Source organism: Gopherus evgoodei, chromosome 1 (assembly GCF_007399415.2).
Source record: "Gopherus evgoodei ecotype Sinaloan lineage chromosome 1, rGopEvg1_v1.p, whole genome shotgun sequence".
Lineage (NCBI taxonomy): Eukaryota > Metazoa > Chordata > Testudines > Testudinidae > Gopherus > Gopherus evgoodei.
The window spans coordinates 344,699,450-344,718,965 of record NC_044322.1 but is presented as its reverse complement, the minus strand read 5'-3'; the positions used below and the strand labels follow the sequence as shown (position 1 = coordinate 344,718,965).

General features: G+C 38.5%; 1 protein-coding gene across 14 annotated transcripts in view; it reads left to right on the top strand.

The window, feature by feature from the left end:
* Positions 1-19,516, top strand: part of MAGI2 (membrane associated guanylate kinase, WW and PDZ domain containing 2) — a 1,169,121-nt gene that overhangs the window by 359,078 nt on the left and 790,527 nt on the right. The gene's annotated exons all lie outside the window — the stretch shown is intronic.

Here is a 19,516-nt window from a genome sequence, read left to right as displayed (position 1 = left end):
ACAAAAGCATCAAAATCGTAAGAGGTGGGGGGATTTTTATTGGATAGAGCAGCTTCTTTCTCTTTGTGGCTTGGTGTAGACCGAATTATTGTTTAGAGACTACTTGAAATAATTCAGAGGCAATTTCTAGCACTGGAAGCTGCAGCTATGGCAAAATGGGTATTTTTGAGTACAGTGGCTTCTTCTGTAGTTCGTCTGGTTCTAAAAAATTAAAATAAAAATGATTTGACCACTTTGCAGGACAGTTAAGATGGTGTTTGATAGTTGGAATTTTATCCGTGCCGTATAGAATCCATAGAGTTTTATCATTTATGTATTATATTGGAGGAGATGGAAATGTAATAGGAGGAGGAAGAAGGAAATATACAAATTAAGGGACAGCATAGTTTAGTTGCAGCAGGTATGGTCTCGAGTGTTAAACTTGTCTAGCAGCTGCATGAAGTTTTTGGTGGAATACAAGTCAACTATATTTAGATCTGGAGCCTTGGTATAAACTTTTTTGGTCTTATTTTTAGTAGTGAACCAATTGGCATATTTGTAGACTAGCCATATAAAAAGTAGTAATATAAGAAATGGCAGATTAGCAGCACCAAGTCTTTTAGAATAGAGTTGTTTGGTGACTGACAATATGTCTGTCAAAACTGATACCCTTGACATAGTGTAATAGCTTGATAAATGTAATCCAAATCCCAAACTGCTGCATTTAAATCAGGAAGTGCGGAGTGTGCACCCTTGAACTTGCAGGTGTGATGGGCCGAGGAAGATGGATTAAAGTAAGTGACTGTACTACTTACACAGTAACGGGTGAATGCACTTTGAAAGCTGTGATGTTGTCAGTGTTCCCATCTGTGTTTTATCTTTCGTGATATAAAAGAAAGGAGATATGTAGCACTAAAAAAGAGGCAGAATCATTTTTCTGTTTTTTTAAGCTGAAGGTAAATAAATATAATACCTTACTTTCAGGTATACAACCTGTCCCTGGTAGGACAAAAGGATGTTTATATATTATCTAGATGATCAGAAACATTATTTTTGTGTGAGAGTTGTGATCAACTGGGTTTGCTTTAAATGCATTGTGAAGAAGAATAGTGGATCCAAGCAGAGGTGAAAATGCAAAGATGTTTTGAGACCAGGGCCTCACTCAATGTGGTATAGTTAGAAGTTATCTAAACATAGGGTCTATCGAGGGCCATTGACACAATAGGTTGGGTATTTATAACACCCCTCTTCAATTTAGAGTATCAACCAAAAATGGATGGATTGCCACTGATACTTATTTCTGGAGATATGGATTTTAAAAGACAGTGTGAAAAGATTAGTCCTTGCTATCTGGCATCCTATGGTGCGGTTTGATAGGGGGAGAACATCTGAGCAGCAGGAGTTTCAGTAGTCAGCCGTTTCTCATGTAGTGAGTAAGTTAAACTTAGCACTATATCATGCCCTCAATCCACACATGCAAACTCCAGTGACATCAGTGGAAGCTATGTATGTACACTGAGGGCATGATATGACCTGAAGATTTTTCTAAATCAAGAAATTAACAAGGTCAGTAAAATACTGCATTACATACTATAGTATATACAAGGAGGTATGTTACCAAGCAGGAACAAATGTATCACTGAAAAATGATAGGTGCAGTAGGACTATGCAGAAGGATAGTACACTTACTTACAGGTTGGCTTCCAGATTAGACAGAATTTGAATGGAATTGAAATGAACTAGAGGTAAAGAACAATCACAAGAAACTGTTATAGACCCACTTGGCTAGGATAAGAAAGCTGACCAGGAAATATTTATACTGATAAGAGAGCCTGAAAAATCCAAGAACATAAATCAGAAGAGATTTCAATTACTTTGATAGTGACATGGATGACAATTGTTGAATTACTAAGTAACCAGGCATATTCTTGGAGACAGTGTAAAACCATTTTCCTCCTCCATATGCAGGTGATAGGAAAAAAACAACTATAGTCTGGTAATCATGACATCTTGTTCAAAATGTTCTTAAAACCGTTGGAAAGATAGCGTCTCCAAAATATGGGAATTTTAAAATAAAACAATTAAGAGAATACACAGTGAGTTTACCTTTCATTTTTGTTTAAAAGTTTACTTACACCCAAATAATAAATATTTAAAAGGACATCATCATGTACAATAGGCCCCACTTTGTCCATTTGTTTCTTAAAACTGTCAGAATTTAGGAGACTCCAATATATCTTACATGTGGGTTTATTCTGCTTCCAGTGTTCACGCGTCAGTCCAGTCAATATTAACAACATATGCACCTGCACATTTAGAGGAGAATGCACTCCTAAACTATTTTCTGTTTTTAATATACCTTATTAACTTATTTTTTAAAAATTATCAAGGGTCTGGTTTTTCAGGGAGGCTGAGCAGTGAAAGCTCCCATTGGCTTAAATTTGTCCCATTGGCTTAAAGTGCAGTCAGCACTTCTGAAACTTTATTAGAAGGTAAAAGTCATGGTTGACAATACAAAATGATTTCTTTTATAAACAATAAAGAGACGATCTCACAGGTATAGAGCAAGATTATCAAATAAACTATTCCATTTTCAGTAGATCTAAGAAAGCTGGTAAATGTAGCTCATGCATAGGCTTCCCACAAATCCTGCCACAAGACATACCAGAAGCCAGGGGGAAAGTAATATGAAACACTTACTGGTATGGGGGCTCAGCTCTGGGCCCCCGGAAAGGGTGGGGCCTTGGACAGAAGGGGCAAGGCTTGGAGGTCAGCTTCCCCCCAGCCAGCCCATCCATGCTTCCTGGCCTGTGCCAAGCTTTTAAATCGCCGGCCCCGGAGCAGCTGCCCCTTATGCCTCACCCCACATCCGGCAGGGCTGCCGATGGGGGGACAAAAGGGGCAGTGACATCGAAGTGCTGCCGCAGCAGTGCTTTAAGGAAGGTCCTTTGCCGCGGCAGCACTTTAAGGAGAATTACACCCCACTGTCATCACAGCAAAAGATCTGTAAACTGAGAGTCAGATTAAGACAGAGGCACACAGCTGTTGTTGGAGTGTGTCGAAGCTTTGTGCACAACAAAAAACAGAGGGCCAGAGTCTCAGCTGTTATAAATCAGGGTAGGCCTTTAGAAGTCAGTTGAGTTTGGCAAACTTTTACCAGCTGCGAATTTGGCCCACTGAATTATATTTTCCCTTTTGTGCGCAAAGAGACTGAACAGGCAGAAATGCATAAAGATATGCAAAAATAAGAAAAGTGGGTCAAATTCCCTGCTCATTATCTAGTGGGTTTTGTGGGTGTGACTGAGATCAGATTTTGGACTCTTGGGGCTTACTTTCCTTGCATTTTGTTCATGTGTTTGGCCTGGCAATGCTGTATTCACGAAAGGGGAGCTGGCCATATGACCCAATGGCCCAAATACTGCCTACAGTACGTGTGTCGCAGTAGTCATAGACATATGAAATAGATTTTCACTACATTGTCAATGGAAATTACATGCACATATCAAATGGCACAATTTGGGGCTATATATGCAAGGCTTTTGCAATGAAGCAGCAGTTAACTAACACAACCCAGAGCTGTGGTGACAGCATTAATGAAGCTGATGCACAAACAAGGAAATGAAGAAAAAGGCATGTTAATTTGAAGCTGCATAAGAAAAGAGATAAAAGCAGCAAGGGACACAATCAACATGATGATGCTTTAAATTCTTCAACTATTACAAACAGTGGAGAGCAAAACAAAGTATTTAAAACAGAGTTGGCCCTTTGAGCAGTGGGAGGGACACTGCTATATCCATCACAGCAATGCAAAGGTCCTTCCCGAAGACCAGCAGACAGAGTTAACTCCCTGCATAGATTACCCACAGCTGTTCAGATGATGCTGGGCTCTGGACAATCAGACTCTTGAAAGAAAGCCAGGGGAACTCTGTAAAAAAGTAGTTGGAGGGGAGAGGAGCCTGTTGGAGCAACAAATCTCATGTGCAGTTGTTAGTAGTTGAACTGTCCTTTTCCTTGTTTGTTTTTTTATTATGGGCAGTTCACCCTTAGTGTAATCGGATGGCAGAGGCTTACTGAGGGGTGAGGAGCAATGGCCACGGAGGTGTTATGCTGCACAATATCCTCTTGAGGAGGTGTGTGGTGAGATATGGCAGTTGCTAAACCATAGAAAAGTTATAGCAAGCATTTACTCTGCTGTAACTGTCCTGGTGCTTTCTGGGATGGAGGAGGGGCCATAGACACTCTTCTGAGGCCATAAGTGCTAGGGGCAGCATTTGTCATGCTGTATCTTGTGCTACATAGTGCTTGTAGCCACACTGCAGATGCCACATGCACAGAGCGTGAGGGAGGAAGTGGTTGTTCATTCTTCCTTATTCTTCATGCAGAGATAGTCCTATCTGAGACCTAACTAGCAAGGATAAAGGGTTGTGGAAAACACTGGCTTAGAGGAAAATCTTTTGTTGGTGGTGGTGTTGGTGGTAAGGACCTAGTCGGTCCCATTGAGAACATATCGGAGGTGAGGTCTTTTGAAAATGCGGTGCTATGTATACTTTAGCATCATGGGACAATAATGCCTGATTAGACTCTGTGGGTACTAGTAAGATGCACATAATTTATAACAATAATAATACGTTTATTGTTATTTATTATTTTTGATCAATAATAAGAGCATATGAAAGTGAAAGGATAGCTAATACTGGACATAAGACAATCTCAGTCACCTACTAAAGCTAGCATCTGGATGGAGGCTGGTTTTATTTTTGAGATAGGACAGCAAGGGCGATCTAAGAATTATAATTAATAAGTAGCAGTTGATTTTCATCCTTCTGTGAAAACAACAAGGAAGAAGATTAATCTGACCAAAGGATTATGTGCATGTGCAGACAATTACACTGCATGATGCCTGGTAGAAATGGTGAAATATTTGAGATTTATAATCAGTATGGTGTAAAAAAATACCTCCAAGAGTGTTCAAAGGAGAGTGTATAGAGGAGACAGATTTTTCTCACAAATTAGCTCAGTGTCAAAAATATCTTTTGATGAGTGAAAAATGACTGCATGACTCTGTTCTAAAATAAATAAATTAAAAAGGCCAGATATTTGCAGTTAAGAGTTGCACTTACTCTTCACGTGGCACTATTGTTAGAATAAAATAACTTGTTCTTAGCACCCGAAAAACAGCGAAGAAGAGTCCACATCGGTGAAAATCACAGCTACTAGCTTTAATGAATGTTTTGTTCTTGCACACAGAAGTGTTAGTTATTGCACAGACTTGACTTTGATGGCTCAGAATAAATCAAGGCAGGGCCCTTGGGGAATGTTCTTGTTATTTATCTAACATGGGCACATGCCAAAGTTGAAAATGAGTGTATTTAATGTTGAGTCATTGGCAGCTATTGATGTATCTTGAGCAAAAATAAAACAAATCATGTGGAAGTGTTAGTAAGATTGAGTTTCATTATTATTTTTACATATATTGCGGTAATGCCTAAAGTTACCACTGAGATTATGGCCCATTGGACGAGGTGCTGGACACATAGTAAGAGACAGTCACTGTCCCAGGTAACTGGCAATCTAAACAGATAAGACAAAGAAGCTATCAACCTTTCCAGACTACTGTACCTTTTCAGGAGTCTGATTTGTCTTGTGTAGTCCCAACTTACACCTCACTACTTGCTTACAAAATCAGACATAAAAATATATACGTGCACAGCACACTATTACTGAAAAAATGGCTGACTTTCTCATTTTTACCATCTAATTATGAAATAAATCAATTGGATTATTGTACTTACATTTCAGTGTATAGTATAAAGAGTCATTGTCTATATGAAATTGTAGTTTGTACTGACTTCACTAGTGTTTTTTATGTAGCCTGTTGTAAAACTAGGCAAATAGGTAGATGAGTTGATGTAAACCCCTGGAAGACCTCTCTGTATCCCCCAGGGTCCCTGTACTCCTGGTTGAAAACCACTGAGAAGAAAGGCATGGAAATGAAATCAAGGCACAGAGAGGTGAAGTGACTTGTCCAAGTTTATACAGCAGGTCAGTGACTGAGCTGCAAACACAATGCAGGTTTCTTGACGTCTAGTCCAGTGTTTTACCCTCTGGGCCATTCTGCCTCTCCCATTAGAGGTAATATAACATCTGGTTACATTAAATGATACTGGGAAATAGAAATACCCACAATACTAGTTAAAGTTATCCAGTATAAATATGTTAATCAATGTTAAAAATGATTATGTACTGGTTTTATGTGTCCTTTTTTATGGATTTTTAATTATAATTTTACAGATTTGTTTTCTTGTTATGCAAAGATGCATCCTAATCTTCTATTGTTGTATAAGGGTCTGGTCCAATGCCCAGAGTGCCATTGACTTTATGGGGTATCGACTCAGGCACAAAATGCTCTGGCACAGGAGCTTTTTGATATAGTTGGTTTGAGAAAGTGGATAATGAGGAAGAGGAATTTGGAGATTTAGTTTTTGAATCAATCAAGATTTTGGGTTAATTAATATCCAGGATAAACATATGTCAAAATAGAGTCTGCAAATTGGGTAGAGTCTGCAAATTGGGAAGAGGCATTGTACAGTTGATAGTCTTCAGGAGGTAAAAGAGACAGGATTTCTGTAAACCGTTCTCAGGTAACTTGTAATGAGTATTTCCAGAAGGTGTCTAACCTCAGCTACTCAGTCATTTATTCTGCTTTGGTAGCAGAGTCCTGTGGCACCTTATAGACTAACAGACGTATTGGAGCATGAGCTTTCATGGGTGAATAGCCACTTCATCTGCTTTGTGCATATGTGCTAAATATTTATCTTACAATTATAGATGCCAAAGAAAAACAAATGGTATTCAAGGAAAGAAAGTGGTATGTGATGTGGTATAAGAATTGTAGTGTGATCCTTTGATATAATAAAGGAAGGAGTAGGATTTTATTCATTGTATTTCCTTAGGAAGGTAACATGAAAACTGTGGTATTTGCACTGCCTCTACAGCTGCTTTTGCTTATAACAGCCTCTGCTTTCTTGCATTCCTTACCCCAAAAATCAGAACTCTTGAAATCGCAAGTCACTTTTGAATATCAGGAACCAATTTATTTAACTCGCACACTGGCCAATGTGTACCACTGCCCTCAAAGGACCTGACCTTGCACCCCTGAAATCAGTGGGAGTTTTAAAAATGACTTTAATAGGAGCAGGCGCAAGCTCTAGAAGTGGGTAACCCTGTCTTTCTTTAGAACAAGATATATCACATAACTAGCTTAAGTGATGTAGGTTGTTGTATCTTTGCAGCCATTTGGAGGTTTTCAGACAACGCCACCTGCATGCTGCTTGGCTTGCTAATAATGCCTGAATGTATGCAGCCAGGAATTTGCTCTTGCACGGATATGCATATGGTCACAATTCAGAATTTTTGAGACAATATTTGTTGCTTAGATGAATTATTTTACACTGATCCATTTTTTTCTGAGATCAACACCTCCCACTTTTTCTTATGAGCTCTTTCTAATGTATTGTGCTTTTCTGCATAGATCCTTTCATATTTGTGAGCTACTGAGAAGAAATGGTATGTGTGATTTAGGTCTAACTTTGAGGCGTCCATATAGTTTTGCAACATGATACCAAATGGATCAAAGATAGTGATAGTTTGATGATATCAGTAATTTTGTTGATTACTTGAGATATGTATAGAAACATTTACAGATCAAGAACAGCGGGTAATAGAAGAGGTCACAACTAACTTACATTGCAAGCTGGGCATGAGTAAAGGCTCTGAGGTGGAATTCAGGATATTGGCTTTAGCCTATAAAGTCCAAAATGGTTTTAGTTATCTGGGAGATTATTTCTCTCTCTCTGACACACAGCCACAGTGAATATTGCCAACCGAAAGCAGCCAAACATCATGTCACACTTCCAAAAATCATGCAATTGGTTTAGAAATCAAGAGATTTTTTAAAAATAAATTATTGGTCCTTCCTGTTAACCTTCTAGGTTTTTGAACCTTTTGGGTATACTTAGGTCACATTTTCAAGCTTTTATCTGCTACCATGAGGGATAGGAATGCAATTTTTTAATGAAAGTTGAGATTCTCATGTAATCACATGACTCCAGGAGCTAGTGTTTTCAGAAAATCACCAAATATTGTGAGATTTCTTATCAAATCACAAGAGCTAGAAATGCAGAACAGAGCTGAGAATGGCAGAGGTGCTCGAACTGAAATTCCCTTGATATAAAGAAGAGGAAAGTGCTAGGAGACTATCTCCTATGAGGGGTCCTTCATTCTGGAAATTGCTCCACCAGAGCCCAGATATGTTAACCTTCTGGGCATGCTGCAAAACTCATCTATTTTCTCTCTCCTCTTAGCCTGTTGAATGTGGAGTGGGCTGACGTAGATATATTTATGGGCAGTCTTTTGCTTATTTGGTGATTTTACTTGATCAGATAAGTGCTCAAAGCAAATTTTCGACATTCAAAATAATAAGAGAGAAAATGGGAGTGGTTTTAAAATAACTATGCTACCATACCCCTCAACTATGTGGTGTTCTTAATTGTTGGTCCTCAGTACTGGGCCCTGTTGCATGTCAATCTGGCTGTGCAAATCATCTCTAAACTGGTATCCAGCCCTTGGAGGTTCTGCCATGTATAAGGCAAGTCCTGCGCAATGTAGAGGTTTCCATACCATTGTCCCACATGAGGGAAAGAGCTGATATCTGGTTGGTCAAACAGTCTCTTAGGCTCATTGACAACCAGCATAGGTTAGAATAGCTTGGCCTAAAGCACCCCGGTTTTGACTTGTTGCAAATAGAAATGGGACACCAAACATTCCCCAATTGCAGCTGATAAGTTTGTCCATGATTCCCAACCCTTATATGGCTTTACATCTTTTGTGACTATGATCTATTCAGATCTATTCAGACATAAAAAAAATTTAAAAAATATTAAAAGAGAAGGATGGCAAAAGGGCTCCACATGCAAGCGTGGCTGATAGTTTAAAACATTATGTAAAGATTTTGACTATTCCAGTTATTTTAAGGCTTTGGCAAAGGAATAAAATTGCACTTATTGGACTGTAATTTGTCGTACAAGAGTGTGGAATGAATGTTTTATCGTTCCTCATTAAATCCACGTACCTACATATTACCAACGTCGGTACCTAATCATTCTTATTTTCACGTTATGAATAGCTTCAAATAATTTTAAGAGTGTTAAACAGAAGATTATCCTTTGTTTATTAATTTCATTTCACAGTTATCTTATCAGAAAGCACGAATGTGGTAACATAGACTGTGGCTTGCAATTATAATTTTTTCACAAGAAAATAAAATGTAGAAATTGCTTTCCAAAAATATTTTTTTGAACTAGGGACTACAAATGGAATCTTAATTAAAAAAACTGGTGTGAATATATTATTAAAGCTGGGGAGCTAACACAGTAAATTAATAACAGCTTGAAAACCTTCAGATGCCTTGAGTTTGAATTGGCACATCATATTAGATTAGTGGCCAACATTGGCAAGCTACCATTGTGAAGAAACTGGCAGTATTGTTGTAGCTATAATATCATCTTGGTTGTATCTGCAGTCTTAAACAGCAGTATCAAGTATTCATGTGTTTGCAGTAAATGACTGTAAGTTTGTTTGGGCAGGGACCATCTTTTTGTTATGTTTGTACAATGCATAGCACAATGGGCTCCTGGACACTTTAAGAATATAAATAATTAATAATAAGAAGTGGCTTTAAAGCGTTATTGTATTGCAATAGCCTGATGAGGTAGGTCAATATTCTCATACCTCTTTTACGGCACAGAAAGGTTAAATGACTTTGAGGGCATGCAGTGAGTTGCTGCCGGAACTATGGATTCCAGACTCCCTTTCCTCTGCTCCATGAGGCAACGCTTCGTCTTTTCAGTTACTTCACCAAAACTTCCTCAAGAGAGCTCATGGTTGCTCCTGATCTTTCCTGTCCATTAGTCTCATTTTGAGGCTCCCTTCTGACTTTCATCACTGAGGATATATCTGATAGAATCTTGCACATATGTTTATTTTTCAGCCGCCTCCTGTGTGGATTTCTGTGGCCCAGTTGTGTATGGTTCAGTGCAGGTGTTCAGGGACCAGGATCTGGTACAGGACTATTCTGGGTTTGTGCTGGTTGGCAGATCTAGCCAGTCTCAAAAGTGGTTGGGAGGTGGGAAGGCCCTGGTACTGCCCCATTCTCCCTTGGCAGCTGAGCCAGTGGCCTACAGAAGGTTCAACAGTGGGCTTATAAACCGGTACAGCCTAGTTTGCTCTGTGTGGTATTGTAGCTTCCTGTGGGACAATACTTTCTTGAGCACTCATTGTCCGGTGGTTTAAAGACATATCTGTACCCTATGTTTGTAAAGAATGGTTTCTATTAGGTAGTTTATTTTATAAAAGTTCTTTTTTAAAAATTAAAAAAAAATTGATAAAACCTAAAAGAAAAGGTTCCTGTAAGATGTGAGTATATTGTCTCTCTCTTCTCTTCTTGCTGGATGTGAAAGACTAGAGCAAGAATAATAAACATAAGAAAATGTTAGTTGTTTTGTACCTTCATTAGCATTGTAAAAAAGTATTCAGAATAAATATTAAAGGCTTCTTTTTTAAAAGGTTACAGATTTACCTGCTCTCCTCTACAAAAGAAGGGTACCTTATAAGGAAAAAATATATAGTTGAAGGTTTGGTTACAACAGCTTCATCTTCTTTGCCTTTTGGGACAGTGGACTGGCTTGAAAATGCAGACAGATTGTGAGTGAAACCCGAGTTCAGCTTATCCTTTTCGGTGGCCCACTGCAAACCCTGGCTGTGACCATGACATTTTTCAGTTAGGTTATCATAGTGGTGATGTGAAAATTAAAAGGTTGCACCTAAAGTGTGGAAATGAGGTGGTAATACTTTGTGCTAAGCAATGTGAGTACAAATTCTTCTGCTTCATACAAAAAAGCTAAGAAAAAGGGCGTACAATATAGCTCACTTTTATTTTTAAAATAAAACTTGCCTTGTGTTGCCTTCCTTTAAATACAAAAACAAAAACAAACAAAACCGCAGCCTAACACCTTATAGTCACTGTGAACGTCTTATGTTGTTTCTCACTGAATTTAAAAACATGGAGAAATAGCTGAGGGGCATTTGACTAAATGTATTTTGGGTAAAGGGCCTGATCCAGAGCTCACTGAAGTCAACAGCAAAACTCTTATTGACTTCAGTGAGGGCTAGACCTGGCTCAGAGTGTTGAAATTATCATTAAGAATTGATTGGTGTGGCATGGGCTGGAGTGCAACACAGAGTATGGCTACCCTTGGAGATGGGGGTGTGATTTGCAGCTCAACGAGACATACTCGGCCTAGGCATCACGGAACTAGCGTACTAAAAACAGAATGTAGTTGTGGCAGCGTGAGCTGGCTAGGTGCCTGAGGTAGTGTCCATCAGAGACCCTAGGCATGTACTCGGGGTAGCCCGCCTGTCCTGCTGTTATGCTGGCACAGCTTGATGAGAGCTAGCATGAGTATGTCTCCTCCAGCTGGAATCACACATCCATAGAAGCATCATCCTTCTGCTTCCGAGCTGTTCACATGAGACTCAACTAACAAAGAGAGTCTTTGCCCTATCTTCTACCAGACAGTGTTCTAAAAAATCTAAGTTAAGGCAGAGGCACATTCAAGCAGGTTTTAATTAGGTTTTTTAATAAGATGAAGAATGATTTGGAAGTTGAACACTGCACTCCAATCTGCAAAAACCTTGCTGACTTCATATTTCCTCTGTACACACATTATCTCTTGTTTCCAGAATTGTAGGTGTAAGCTTTCAGTTTGAATAGGACTATGTAATTTATTAGAATATTACCAAAAAGACAGCATCTTAGTGTTCTCAATAGTCATCTATCAATGGAAATTTTGTGCTGGAGTTAGGACTTAGGCACTAGGCTTGATATGCATTTCAGCCATGACCAACGTGTGAAAAGGGGCTTCAGAAGAAACAACACTAAATCCTGGATCAAATAACATCAGTAGCAAAACTTCCACTGACCCCTGTGAGGCCAGGATCTCATCTTTTCTCCCCCACCCCTAAATATTCATATGACCATTAAAGACTTTTGTTACTAGAAACCTTTGGTTGCTGACCATGCAAACACCCATGCCTGCTTATAACTTCACACACCTAAGTAAACCTGTTGAAATCAGTGGGACTACTCACAGACTACTCATATGCATGAACTTAACCATGTGCATAGATGTTTGCAGGATTGAGGTGTAGGTTTGGCAGAAACGTTATCATATACTTGAGATTGTGAAGAGGAAAATAAATTGGTAAAGGTGTTTTGCATCTTAGAGCAGGTTCAAAGTGGCAGATGGGAACTTTGATTTTGTGGCTCTTCAGAGAGTTTGTGAGCTTTGTTTGAGGAATGGGCATGATTTTGAAGTGAATGGCAGAGTATGTGTTTTGTGTTTCATTTCCTAAAGCTTTAGCTAGGCTTTTCACTGTTGCCCTTCTTCCCCCCCCAATGAGTTTTTTCAGGTTGAGGAAAATCACAGCCACCCTGGTCTGGGTTAGACATAACAATATTGCTTGAGCAGTAATACTCACAGATCACACAGTAATATTAGCAAGTTGCTTAGGAGATACACAAAGGAATAATCATAATTCAAGGAGTGCAGTATTTACTTCCCTGTAAAATATCATCAGCTTTCATTGAATACAACTAAACGACTTCAATAAGTTCCACAGAGCTGAAATAGGAATTAATTTGGTCTTGTATGTCTCTGGGTGTATTCTGTTCAAATGTTACATACGTTTCTATGTCCTGTAAAATAGTACACCATTCCCCTGGACAATATTGTAATGTTTATAGCAGCCTGCTTTCCTTTCATTATATAATTCCTTGTAGTGCCACAAAAGCAGCAATTTTTCAAAGTTAAGTTCTAACAGATCAATGTAATCAGGTCCACTCTAGCTAGGAACACAGGACACTTCATGCTGCTGGCCAGGTGGCTTAATAAAATTACAAAAGTTGTACAGGAGCAAGAAAATATGAATAATTCTTGTAAGTAGACTCCTAGTGGTCTTATTTAAGGAGACATTTCAGAAATAGCCATCTGCCTTAGATGTTTCTAAGGCATCTGTCCACCATGTCCTGATCTTTTTGGTGCCCGGATTCTGAAAAAGTCCTGTGTATGGAGGCCCAATAACTTCAGTGACTGATTCCAGCCTTTGCTTTACACCTCATCAGGGCAGAGATTGACCTTTATTTGGGTCTTGTACATCAATGAGCATGTTTGTTTGTCCTTACTCGATAGAGAAATTTTATTACAGTTCATTAGTGGCTGTTGCATATTCCTTTGTAGACAGTCCCCTTGGCTGGGGGTCATAGACAGGCAAATAGAGTTTCCATCAGGGTCACTGAGGGGGTGCACATTTCAATCAGGCCTGGGGAAACCCCACCCACTGATTGGCTGCTTTCCACTTCCTTGCTTCCTGCAATGAAAGCTGTCAATCAGGGAGCTTCAGAAACACATTAGAATTCTCTTTGCCCTCTTTTAAGAGCTGAAGCCCTCTCACAGGAGTGGAGGTGGAGGAAACTCAGCAGCTCAAGCAGCCCTTCTGTCCATCCCCATCTCCCCGTCCTGTGAACAAGGAAGTGGGGAAAGCAGCTCCTTGACTGCTCCTCTGCTCTCCCCCCGCAACATCCACCTTGGGAAGGGGGAGGGAGGACCCTGTAGAGCCCCTCCTTCCTGGCCTGGAAGAAGGGAATGGAGACACCCCAGGAGCTACAGGATGAGCAGAGGTGAGGTGGGTGAAGGGAGGAGCACAACTGATAGAGGATCTGGGGGCAGAATTAATTCCACAGCTGGTGAATGGAGCAGATGTGATGTTACTTGTATTTCTATAGAAAATGATGGATTCTCCCACATTTTTCAGACTTCTTTAAGCTCTGGTTGAGACGATCAGTAGACTCCTTCTTCTTCCCCTCCCATGTCTCAGTCTCTATCCCTTTATCTCCACATTAAAATAAACTAAATGGTTAAAATATTCTTCTTAGCTTTGCTTCTATTACTCTATGCATCTTTCTTAAAGGCACACTTTTAAGCTGTTTCCCAGTAATATGTACTGTTAGGTCTGTGAGGAGCTAAATCATTGGGAAGAATATAGCTTCATTTTCATTTTAAGATTTTGCCTTTATAAACTGTGGAAGATCACACCATTCTAGCAAATATTAAATATTTATTTGCACCTATTACAACATACTACAATAAAATTACACCGGCCGTAGTTCTAAAATGACAATTATTAAAGCTTGGCAGGAAACATTTTTCCCAATCCGCAAAAAATATTTCTGTTTTGAAATCAGGTCAAAAAGTCCAAAATCTTGAGGGTGGAGGAATTTTTTGCAAACCAAAAATCTGAAAAAATTCAGTGTGGGTCGATCAAAACTTTTTCTGTAGATTTAGAACATGTTTATTCTTTAATTGTTTTGGTATAATTAGCTCAACTTTCAAAATATAAAGTAGTTTTGAACCTGAAAACCAGAATTTTTTTTATTTTGAAAATGCTGAATGCGAGCCATATATTCGAATGTCCTAACTTTCCATACAGTCTCACTCAAATTATGTTTTCCATTATATTATTAAAATTAAGATTCCAAATCACACCATGCAGTAATTCCATGGTTTTCTTAAAATTTTAGTTCGTATCCTCATCTTTTAATATGAATACGTATTACATTAGTTGCCACATTTCCTTATGACTGTCCATCCACACAGTGGCTTTGACCATTTTAATGCATCCACCTCCATGTGGATACCCAGTTGGAACCCACTCCATGCAAGTGCAGGGATCCAACAATGCAAATGCCTTTCCAGGATTTGGGCTTAAGTCCCAGCATTCTGAGAGACTGTGATTCTGCAAATGCATTATTTGAAAGCCTGGCTAAATCAGATCCAGAATTACTATTTTTTACCCTTTTCAGCTGTTCTGTAGACTTACACTTTAAAATATATATATATATAATTATCTGTCATTCTAAGAATACACTATGAGCCAGATTCTCAGCTGGTGTAAATCAGCATAATTCCATTGACTTCAGTGGAGCTATGCTGACTAACACCAGTTCAGGATCTGGCCCTGTAATCGTAACCCAGGAACCATAAAATTCCATTTCTAAAGCATTATAGAATGCTATAAACTCTGATTTTACAGATAAGAATTGACGTATATCAGCTTTGATCACTGCAGAGCTAAATATGTTGTTGAAATATCAAATTAAATATGTATCTGCAGCTTTGCTGAATTCTGCGTAGACGTTTGTAAACTGCTTTATACTCCACAGTTACAAAAAGGAAAAAAAAAGGACATGCAAAAGCATTTTTAATAGCAAGGTTGTAAAGTGCTGTGAATGTAAAAAGCTAGAGCCTTTATTGATGTCTTCAGATAAAAAGATTGTTGTTGTCATTTCCATAGTAACAGAAACCCAGCCAAGTCAGAGTTAAGAAAATTGAGTTTTTGCTTGTTTGTTTTTAATTTTAAAAGAATTTGCTTTTGCAAGCTAAATTTGCAGCATGGAGGCTCAACTAAGTGGTTACTGCTATAATTGCTGTTTGGGCAGGAATACCTTTCCCAAGGTCATTTATGTCACACTATTTTTTTTTAATGTTACCACTAGAAATGGAAGCCATGTTGTAGCTAAAACCCTATAATGAGTATTACTTTGATGGTTTAGTGGCACAAATGAATGCCACTGTAATTAAGGTTCTGTTAATATTTCCATTATGTACCTCTTATGGAGGGGTTAAAACAAAACCCCTTTTTACAAAATTGTTCTAGGGATACATTTGGCTGCTATGCCCAGCTATAGAAGTTGAAGATAGATTGAGAGATTGCAGCTCTGAATTTCCTTGCTTTTATAAATGTAATTTTGACTGTGACTATTTCAAGGCCAAATCCTATGGAGAGGCAGAGTAACAAATATGCCTATTTTGATTCACGAGGGTTTATAAGAGGGAAAGGAATGTCTCATAACAAAGCTGATCCGTTTCTGTAAGAAACTGTACTTGTAACCACCTAAACTCCAAAAGGTATGAACTCCCACATTCATTTCAGTGAGGTACTAACTCAGATGCCCTGTAATGTTGTCATGAATTATTTTCATTCCTCTGATAAGGAAAGAGTGGCAGGGGCATAGATCTTCACAATTTTCTGTGGCCACTGTCTCATTTTGGTGCCACAAGTGGGTGTCATTTTGGGAGAGTATCACCTGTGTCCCTCATCCCCACCCCTATCAAGAACAAACGCCAAGCCCATGAGTATATTGAAGCCCCACTTTGGAGAATTGGAGCTGAAGCAGTCCAGTGCAACTCAGATTACACACAGTCATAATTTGAATATCTGCACAATTTACTGAGAATGGTGTTTCGTATTGGCGACTCACATGGGAAGCACTTCTGCCACCCCCCCGCCACTTAATTCAACTCCAATGTGCCAGTAATAATGATAAATACCTATCTGTTATATAGCTCTTTTTATCAGTAGACCTCAAAGCACTTCCCAATCTTTAATGTATCTATCCACACACCAGGGAAGTGCTGGGAGAAAGGGAAGTGCTGTTATCCCCATTTTACGGGTGGGAAACTGAAGCACAGAGGGGCTAAATGACTTCTCCAACGTGACACAGGAAGTATGTGGCATAGTAGGAACTTGAACCCAGGTCTCCCAAATCCTAGGCTAGAGCCCTAAACATTATACATTTGAGAAAATTGTGACTAACAAGTGGTAAGTAGAAGAGGAGGCTGAAATAATTGAATACAGTTTTCACTAAACTGAATGAGGAGGTTGTCCAGAGCAAACAAAATGATGTGATAAGTAAAGACTGTGCCATAATGCAAAAATAATAAGGAGCAGAATTAAGGCAACCTTTATTCTGGTGTTTCCTAACCTTTGCGTGATCCAGTTTGCAACCTTTATAATGTTCTTTTAACATAATTTGTGCGGTAGAGATGGTCCAAACCTTTTTCCCCTACAGAAAATATATATTAAAAAAGCAAAAACCTGATTTTTGTTTGTTTGTTTGTTTTCAGTAATTTTCAGCACTGACAACCAAAAATGTTTGGTCAACAGCTGCCAAAAATTGAAGACAACCCCCCCCCCCACCTCGGTTTTAGGTTTTCAAGTTACATTAATATTAAATTCCTCAGGAATGCAGACATTTTTCTGTTAAAAAAAATTGTGTTAGTTGAAAAACCCATTTTCTATTGGGAAAAAATGTGTACAGCCTTAAGGCATTTACCTCTGCACACGGTGCCTTTTTCCAAGATCGGGAATCATGGATTTTCTGGGTCACTCTCACATAGGTGGAAATAGGGGCAATAGTAATATGTGGTTAACTATTTTGGAACAAAGATCTCTGCAGTGATCCCAAATTGGGGAATAAGGGAAGATTCTGAAGAGAAAAAACTTCACTTGCTAAGGGCAGACCCAGACAATGGTCTTAAATTTAGATTTATTAGTTTTACAGGTATGATAACAATGAGCTATGATCAGTAGATCTCAAGCACTTTACAAAAGGAGGTGGGAGAAATATCTATGTGAGGAAGTTTAATTATGATTTGTGAATTGGTTTCAAATCCTCCAATGAAATACCAATTGCTAAGTTATGTCGTTTTAGATACAATTTTATCAGTATTGTTAACCCCAGCCATTCAAAATCATGAATCAAGTGCCCCAAATTCATGAAATTGACTTAAAAAATAACAAAGAAAAGAAAACACATGGGTTTTTTGCCTTCTAGTTTTTTGAGCATTTTCAATGCACAGGGGTGGCTGTTTCAAACTTTTCTCTGCAACCATCGGGGTGAGAAACTTCCTCTCTTCTATGAAAGCTGAGAGATGCAGTCCCTTGATTGCAGGAGCTGGCGCATTAAGTAATGCATTGAATATTGTGAGACTTACAAGAAAACTGTGAGAGTTGGCAACACTGTTTTATGTTTTTTTGCCTGAAGAGATCATCATAGTCTTATGTGTTTGAGTCCGTGACACTACTTCTTTCTGCCTTCAAACCAATTTTCTCTACATATTAAACATCTGAATGGACCATTCCAGCAGAAAAATCCAAAAGTAGACTTTACTCACGTGTATTCATTAACTTGCATCAATCAGAATTAATCTCCTGGGTAAGGATTTCCAGGATTCTGTCCAGTTGTTGTTTCTAATCTTTTCATAAACTAAGAGGAAGAAAAAGCAAGGTTTAGGCCAAAATTTATAGAGCTGATGCCCAAAGATTGGTTATTCAGGTGCTTAAGTAAGTGCTTATCTATGTTTTAAATAAGAGTTTCAGCTAACCAGGGTTCTATTAAATGGATATTCTGCAGTAATTGTGACTGAGCTTCTGTAATCTAGTAACTCAGTTTTCTTCTCAATAACAGTTAGAGATTGGTGTCTTCTCTGTTTCTGCCGCAGCTGAGAGGATTCTTCCTTATTTATTTCATTTGTTGTTTGTTTCATTTATTTACCTAGATGTGTTGAAAAGAAATGCATATAGAACGTGTCATGTCCTATTGTGTTCATAAGTCCTGTGGGGCCATTAAGGCCCTTTATATCAATAAACCATTTACTGTTGAATGTCCATTTAAGCACCAAGTCTAGAGACTGGAGACATTCTAGTCGTGCTTAATCCATAGATTGAAGAATCTACAACTGTGCTATAGCTCAATAGCCATTGTAGATAACATAGTAATAAGACAGATATCAAGAAACCTTCAGTTACACATTTATGCAGTAGACATGGATGCAGTAGAAAGTAGCTACTAAGACAAATGTTCTGATGTATCATTTCAGTGATGTAGGGAATGTATGAAGTAATTCTCAAACATTTCTTGACAGGTAGTGTCTCATATCCTTCCATTCAGTAATAATAGCCCCTTTGGAATAGTTATGAATGCAGTGGTAAAACAAATACGATACATTCCTACAGAGAGACTGTGCCTTTGACTTTTTTACTTTATCTTTTGTAAAGATTGCAACCAAACAGAGACAAGTGTGCAAACAAGGATGTATTGACAGAATAAGCCCAGGAATCAGCATTAATGCCATGGTAGTATGTATTCCACAGGACATTAAAATTTCTGGAGAATATCACTTCACTTTTCCACTGAAACTCTGTTTTCATCCTGTGTTATCATTTACTATAATTTCATTGTCATCAATGCAGACCAGATAGTGAGACATCAGTGGTTATAAATTCCATGATTATAAGGTTTTCATTATGAGATCAGAGATATAAGTTGCTCGAGGTCAGCTGTTCTAGACCGAGGTTTTATATATAATGAAACGAGAGGGAAGGATGGATGGATAGACATAATGTATAGAATGTATTGGTGACCTGTGCTAATAAAACAAGATAATCATTGATAATGTAAGTAGAGGAGGATATGATTTTATTCATGTTGAATTTTAAGGAATGCAAGGAAGAAAATGGCAATAGTTTTACTCAGTAGTAACAAACATCTGATTTAGTTTATGTAATTTCTGAACGTTTT